This window comes from Corvus brachyrhynchos, unplaced genomic scaffold (assembly GCF_000691975.1).
Source record: "Corvus brachyrhynchos isolate BGI_N302 unplaced genomic scaffold, ASM69197v1 scaffold90, whole genome shotgun sequence".
In the NCBI taxonomy this organism is placed as follows: domain Eukaryota; kingdom Metazoa; phylum Chordata; class Aves; order Passeriformes; family Corvidae; genus Corvus; species Corvus brachyrhynchos.
Genome location: NW_008236932.1, coordinates 6,729,261 through 6,737,369, shown reverse-complemented (window position 1 = coordinate 6,737,369; position 8,109 = coordinate 6,729,261). Strand labels below are relative to the sequence as shown.

The 8,109-nt window shown below is 39.1% G+C and overlaps 1 long non-coding RNA gene across 1 annotated transcript in view; it reads right to left on the bottom strand.

The window, feature by feature from the left end:
- The window catches only part of LOC108445216, a 77,707-nt gene that overhangs the window by 66,544 nt on the left and 3,054 nt on the right, over nucleotides 1–8,109 (bottom strand). The window lies entirely within an intron of this gene.

The window sequence follows — 8,109 nt, the reverse complement described above, 5'->3', positions numbered from 1 at the left end:
CTGTTAGGGATTTAAATAAAGGCTTTTAGTAGCATATCTGCTATTTTGAAACCACTTGAATTTGTTAAAAAAAAGAAGTCCTTCTCCTCATTAACCTTGTCTTGATTTCTTTCCTCTGGCACTGCCTGTCCAGACATCTCAACACACGTCAGGGATGCAGAAGAAGCATGATCTCGGTTTTAAAGATGAAAAATTGTGGCACAGAGAGTTTACAGAGACAGATGTTACACTGTTGGTACAACTCTACTCACTTAGTGGAAAAAATAATTCCTGAAATCTGGGGTATTTCAAATGTGCATGCTTTAAAAAGTTAAAATTTGGTGTTCTTAGGTTTTGGTTCTGACTGCTGAAGATCTCTGAATGGATTATGAACTGTTACACTGCAGAAGTCCTAAGTTTTGCCTGGGTCCAGGTTAAAGATGTGCATATTATCCCACAGGATGGTTGTAATTGCTAAAAGTGAAGCGGTACTTGTCACTGTACTTGCTTAGACCAGCTCTCACCTCCGGGTGACCCAGGAGGAAATTGAGACACAAAGTATAAGTGGATGTGTCAGGATTACTTGGGGAAACTGCCCTCAGGATTTACAACACCTGACTCTGAGCCCTGAAGCCTTCCCGAGCATTGGCCTGTGACTGTGTAGATACTCCTGGTCTTTCTTTTTGTCCAAATCTTTCTTATATATGAGCCATCATGGGTGCAAGAGGAAAAACTGTGAAAATTCAGGATAGTTGCAAGAAAATGGTAAGGATTAAAACCTGTTGGGACCCTGTTGCTCCTGCCCAAGATGGGGAAGGAAGTTACCATGAAGCTTTTGCTGACATAGAAGATGTCTCCCTCTGGGCAAGGAAAGATTTTGAACTAGATAATAATATTAGTATTAATATCAACAGTAACAAAACCACCACCAACAACAATAAAATGACAACAACAGCAATAGTAATAATAATAATAGCAGCAGGGCTTTATTAAAAAGAAAAAAGCTTTTGTCAGGTGAATTAAACGTGTGAGCACTAAAGATCTATTGAGCATAGGCAGGGATATAAAAGAAGTCAAAATATTCAGAACAGCTTCCTAACATGCAGCAGTGTTACCATGGCAACAAGAACTTAAACTCCCTCTAGGTGAGGTTGCCCCCTTTTTTGCCTCATTCACTTAGCAAAGTAGTAAAGACAGGGGGCAGTTCTCAGGGATGATAAGTATTGATAGCAAACTCAAAGAATCTCCTGAAATGCTTTGTAAACCTCTGTGATGAACAGTTTTACATCCACACTGAAAAAATATGGAACAACCCTTTTAATGTTTTGCTGAATCTTTAGCAATTTGACATCCTCTGAAAGATGCCATGCCATACAATTTCTAAAGTAATAATTTTCCCTAGATTAGAGATGCATGATAAGGACTTATTAGCTATGCAGCTCTCAGTAGAAGTGAAGGGAATAACTGAAATTTTTTAGATATAAAGCTGTGCAAACACACAGTCTGGTATTTTTATTGTTGACCATTCTATTCTTCTAGACTAGATTTTTGTGCAATATTTATCTTAAAATAGGAAAACCTGTATTGAAACAGTTTATCCGCTAGCAGAGTGAGAGACGTAACACCACACAACCCACAGGAGCTGCCTTTGGCGGTTGTTTCACATCTTGTGCAGTCCACTGATCAACCCTGTCACTTACAGAGGAGCTTAAGAAAACATACCAACAACTACAAATGCTATGTCACAGCTTTTCTACATAAGTATAACTAGGACCAGAAGAACACTTCCAGAAGAGATTCATAGAGAAATCCTCCCTTAGATTACCTCCTGACTCTTGAGATAGGAGGTCTTTTTTAGTGTAATCAGCTGAGGGAATCCATGAAGAAAGAAACTACTTTCTTGACTTAATTGAGATACAAAATTTGACATAAAAAAGACAAGATGACTTACCAATAAGAGGACTCTTACTGACAAGAGGACTGGACCTATAATTTCTCATTAAATTTGTAGCTTTCTACCCTTTCAGACATAAATCAGAGAACTAAAATTTGTTCCAGTTGAGCAGGAAACTATACAGTCTGCTAAATTCTGGTTCAATTGCAGCAAGCCAGGTAATACGGTGATTTTTCTCCTGAAGTCTAATAGTGTAATTTATTAATTTAGTTGGGAAGTTCCTAACTAATTTCTCTGTGAACCTCTCTGGTGATGAGCAATGCAGAGTTTCATCCTTTGGGGAAGAAAAAGAAGATTACTGTTGAGGAGCACATTCACTGAGGTAGCTTGTGGTGCAGCTGCAGTGGGAGCTGCAGGTTGAGCTCTGGCAAAGAGGCTGTGAAGAGCTGACCCTCGGCACAACAAGGGCCCAGGGACCTGTGCCCCCGCCAGGGGACCGGACACTGAGACACGGCAGGAGCTGATGATCCCAGACCTTCCCACACTCAGACTGGTGAGGGGATAAAAGCCCAGGAGTTCCTTTGTTCTGGGTCCCTCCTCAGAGGCACCAGCTCGAGCTGTTAGTTTGTTATTTAGTTATTGCACCAAGAGGTTCTTGCTCTGGGATGGGAAACCTGGGGTCAATGCAATAAGGAAACCTGGTGTGACTGCATGAGTGTGGGGGGTGTAGCTGGGAAAGGGCCTTGGTCCCAGCTCAGGTGGTGGGAGAGTGACTGCCAGACAGGAAAATTTCCTTAACAGCTGTCATTATGCCCATGTCCAGGTCACAAAGATCCAGAAGAAAAGTAAGTGAACTTAATATTAAAATTTTGGCTAGCTGCCTGGTTAAAAAAAAAAAAAAAAATTTCATTTCATTTAATTTCATTTCTTTAAAAAAAACCCAAAAAATTATTTTATTTATAATATTTATGCCATAAAAAGCTATAACAAAGAAAATTCAAACACATAGTTTCCAGAGCAGAAGGAATTTTGTCCTTCTAACTTAAGGATGTTTCTACAGCATGTGTTTGGTGTGTCTGGTGGTTTTTTGCACAGATTCAGTGTTTATGCACTGTATGGCTTGTTCACACACTTTTGTCTTGGAAAGCGCAACCTGATGCATGGGAAGAGTAGTCTACAGTAGTGTGCTGCTAAAATGAATACTACTAACACTTGTGAGAAAACATGCTTGGAAAGAACCAAGCTGTCAGGAGACCTTTTATTAATCTGGAAAACTTCTAAGACCTTACTTTAAAGCTCCTTCTCATGGAAATGCACTTTTTGTAACATTAGGAGCAAACACATCCAAATGGTGTTATTTGAAACCTATCTGAAACACTGGTTCTGCATCTTGTGCAAAATGGCAAAAGTATGTAATTAAGAAAAGGAGACCAGGAGACCATGTTATTTAACCTAGGAGGTCAAAGAAGCTGTAGTTTTTCAGGAATACCATCTTCTTGTGGAAATTTCTTTATACTGTAAACACATTTTTTTAATTGTGCAGTTTCAGAAAGACCTTTTCTTACTTGGGCCATTTTTTTCAGGAATGTCAATGGTGATTCGCAGTAATGGACTGATTTAGACTGAGGAGAACCTCAATTAAGTTTTTCAATGTCTCCCATGATGGAGATCCCACAGCCTTTATGTTCAGCTCCAGTCTTTGTTTACCCTGAAGAGTTAGTTCCTTGTATCTATTTACCTATAGCCCCTTATTTCTTGTGCTATAACTTGTGCTTGTTGCTCTTTATCCTTCTGTTCTGTACCTCCAAAAAGTGTGTGGCCAATTTTCTCTGTAACTTACCATATATTAGGTAGTTGAAGTTAATATTTAGATTCCTCAGCAGCTGCCTTATGCAGGTCAGTTATACTGTTCAGTCCCACCTTGTTTGTTGTGTGCTACCAGCCCTGGCTGCCTTAGGGAACCCTCTGCTAGACTCACTTCAGTGTAGCAGTGTCTTTCTGTTTCCTGGGGACATAAAACTGGATGAAGGGCTCCTGATTTGGGCTCACAAGTGCTGTGAAGGTCTGAAGCATACTTTCTTTCATGTTAGTCTGCCTGTGCCTGTCCTTTCTGTCAGCTTTCTTAGTTATAAACATATCATGCTTCATAACCATCATATAAGATTCATGTAGATATACACCTAAAATATGTGGGCAGGCTTTGCTGACTTTTTAAAAAAAGTTCTGTATCACCTGAATGGCAGTAAAAATGTAACAGTTATTTCCAAATATGCCTTCAGATTCCTTCTGCTGACTGACATTCCCTGGTGAACAGGGCAGTGGTGCCATATGGCATTAATACATGACATTCCCTCTGAGACATTTCAGGACCTCTGCATGCTCTTTTGACCTATTGCCCCTATTGTTTCAGGTGGCTTGAAGGCAAGAATGGTGGAGACAGCAAGGCCATGACCTTGCCTTCTGCAAACCAAAGCACATGCTACACAGTGGTAAGAAATATTTTTCCTTGATTCAACCTTAAGTGTGTGTCTTGTCATAGAATATGGGTAGAAAAACTGTATGATTACGTTCTTTCTACTGAAAAACAATGCATACTGAAACTAGTTTAGAACACAGGGAGATTGGTAATTTCAGATTCTCTGGCTGTTGCTAAAAACAGCCTATGGCCTCTAGAGCACGGAGGAGTTAGCTTGCTGGCTCTTGTTATGTCTTGCTAAATTTTCCTTCTTCTGTTGTGCTTTTCTTGGTGAGAAGAGTGTATCAGAGCTGACACCAATATATTGCAGTGTAGATCACTATAGAAATTTCTTCTTTGGGTAGTGGGGATAAAAGGGAAGACAAAAAATTAGTGTAAAATCCCTGTCTTGCTGAGATTCAGGAAAAGTTAACATTCAGAAAATTTCCATTTTGCCATGGCTGGAAATAAGAGGGTTATGTTGCTGGAGCTGCAGTGTAATCTTCTCTTAGAACATACCTTTTAAATCAAAGAAAGTCCTTTATCCTTTTTGTCTTTTGCTTCCTGATATTACCCATAATTAACTTTGCCATATAGTTTTAGATGAGGCCAGAAGTTTTACACTAAAAGAATGCTCATTTCTTCTTATAAGCATGCCAGGGATAATATTTTGACACTATATATGGTGTCACTTTGAAAAACTTGTAGAAAGTTGTAGCAGATGAGGGACCTTTTTCTCCCACAGAGGGCAGTGTTTATTTGCTGAACAATTTATCATTTAGTGTGTGCATTGTTATACAATGTACCCTTTCCACAAGCAAAGAGCAGAAAAGGACACTGCAAATAAGTCCCGTCTTTTTTTCTTTCTATTTTTCATTACTATTGCTGGGGGCATAAATGTCTTTTTAATGAAGATTAAAAAAAAAAAAAAGAAATAAATGTTTTCCATACCACAGAATTTGAGACAATGAAAGAGGAATTCCTTCCTACAGTAAAACTTGCTGCTGGAAATGTACAGACATGTTTAAACCTCCCAAAATTATCATACAACCTTCCTTCCTTTCACATACAGGTACATGGTGTCACCTTTCTCATCAACAAAAACCTTAGTAAATGTTATAGTGTTCTTTACTCAAGTACATGAAGATAGAAACACTTGCCAAGTCTTAAGTTTAGGTGGTTGTGGTCTAGGTAACATAAGTTTAGTCAGTTGCGGCATCTTACAACAAATGAGACTATCAAGTCAATTGCAGGTATGGAATTAGATATCTGGATAACTTGTTAAATATAGCAACACCACTACCCATCCCCCTCACACCCCAAAAATATTGTAGTGAAAAGAAAGCAATAAAGTACAATATTTGCATGATGCATAGACTATTTTCAGAGGTTCTATCTGATCTGGATAAGGTCTAGAGCTAAAGTACTCTCTGAAAGCTTTTACTTCAGTGAAATTGCCTAAAACCCCCAAGATCCTCAATGTAAAACAACAGTAGTGACATTTGTGCATGATATTTTATTTGGGGATCAGTTACCAGATGGTAGAACTTTGCTGTATCTTAATATATCTGTTTTCCTTAGCTGCCCATTTATTACAGACTATTCCCTGAAATTTACTTCCTAGTGCTTAAATGAAAGAGTTGATTGAAAAAGGAAAAAATTAACTGCCATGTAGAAACTTGAAAGTAGAAATTGTTTTGCAATTTTGTGCTATTTGAAGCAGAACAGATTTTAATATTTGTACTAATTTTTTTAAAATACAAGAGTAATTTTAATTTTTAACCTCTTTTTAATTTGCTTTCATTTATTATTATTATTGTTGTTGTTGTTATTGTTAGTAGTATTATTATTAGTATTAATTTTGGTATTATGATTATGTATTTTTCAGTCAGGTAACATAAACCAAATGATAGAGAGAGGTGCTCTGTGAATTTTTTTTTTTTTTTCTGTTTCTATATTCTCCACTACTTTTGGTAAGAATAACAAAAACCTTGACCTTGGGGAAAAAATAATAGCTTGGAGACTCTCAGTTCTAAAGGAATAGATATTAATTTTTTTCAATATGTCTTGTAAAAGGTTAGGTATTTCTTTTTCACCTTTTTTAAAAAAAGACAATCAGAAAATTAGTCTTCTAGTTCTCACTCAAGTTCTTCCATGATAAAGATAATTTAATAGGTTACAGAGTGGAAGATAAAAAATATTTTGGTAAGTGGGTGAAAAATCCAGAAGCTAGAGATTTTTTTTGAACACAACTTAAAAAAAATCTAACGGCTAAGGTACTATTTTAGTTGGAAATTCCTTCTCAAATATCAGAAATTACATTAAATAATGATTTTACAAATCACTAAAAATATATTTATCACTAAAAGCTGATATGTGTGAGAAAGAGGAATTATTTTAGTTAAAGCAATCAAAGACAATGAAATAATTTTCAGCAAAGTGCTGATTATATGTGCAGTTTTGTTCACTTCAGTTCCTGATTGTTATGCTAGCTGAAGAGAGAGACCTTGGTGCCATTCTTCAGTCAGAAATGAGGGTTCAAAAAAGGCGAATGCAGGGTCCTGCACCTGGGGAGGAACAGCCCCAGGAACCAGCACAGGCTGGGGGTGACCTGCTGGAAAGCAGCTCTGTGGAGGAGCTGGGGGGCCTGCTGGACAACAAGATCTCCATGAGCCAGCAGTGCCTTGGTGACCAAGGCCAATGACATCCTGGGGTGCCTTAGGAAGAGCATTGCCAGCAGGTTGAGGGAGGTGATCCTGCCTCTCTACTCAGCCCTGGTAATGCTGCATTTGGAGTGCTGTGTCCAGTTCTGGGTACCTCAGCACAAGACAGACATGGAGCTCCTGTGTGGGGTCCAGCAGAGGGTGACAAAGATGATTGAGGGACTGGAGCATCTCTCTTATGAGGAAAGGCTGAGGGAGCTGGGCCTATTCAGCCTCAAGAAGAGACAACTGGGAGGGGACCTTATCAATATTTTTAAGTATCTAGAAGGAGGGTGTCACAGAATCACAGAAATACTGAGGTTGGAAAGGACCTTTAAGATCAAGTTCAACCTTTGACTGACCACCCTTGTCAATTAAAGGGTGCACTTATCCAAGTCATGGGCTGCCAGCTTTTCCAGGAAAATGCCATGGGAGACAGTATCAAATGCTTTGCTTAAGTACACATCCACAGACTTTCCCTCATCCTCAAGGTGGGTCAGTTGGTCATAAAAGGAGATCAGGTTGGTGAAGCAGGACCGGCCTTTTCTAAATCTATGCTGGCTAGGCCAGATCCCTTTGCTGTCCTGTGTGTCTGCTGCATGATCACACTCCAGATGATCTGCTCCATAACCTTCCCCAGCACTGAGGTCAAGGGGATGGAGCCAGGCTCTTCTCAGTGGTGCCAAGCAATGGGACAAGGTACAACAGGCAGAAACTGATATTTCTGAACAGAAGTTCCACCTGAATATGAGGAAGAACTTTACTGTGTGGATGATGGCACACTGGAACAGGTTGCCCAGAGAGGGTGTTGAGTCTCCCTCATTGGAGATATTCACAATCCTGTGCCATGTGCTTTAGGATGACCCTGCTTGAGCAGAGAGGTTGGACCAGATAACTCTCTGTCATGCCTTCCAACCTTACCCATTTTGTGTTTATGTGGTTCCGTGAATGGTGAAATGAAATGCCTGCTTTGATGATACACCCTCTCTGAAAGCTTGTTTTCAGCATAGATCACTTTTCTGTTCTGATTTACAAGTCAGTACTAGACATTATTTCTTTGTCAGAACTGCAGAGTTGTG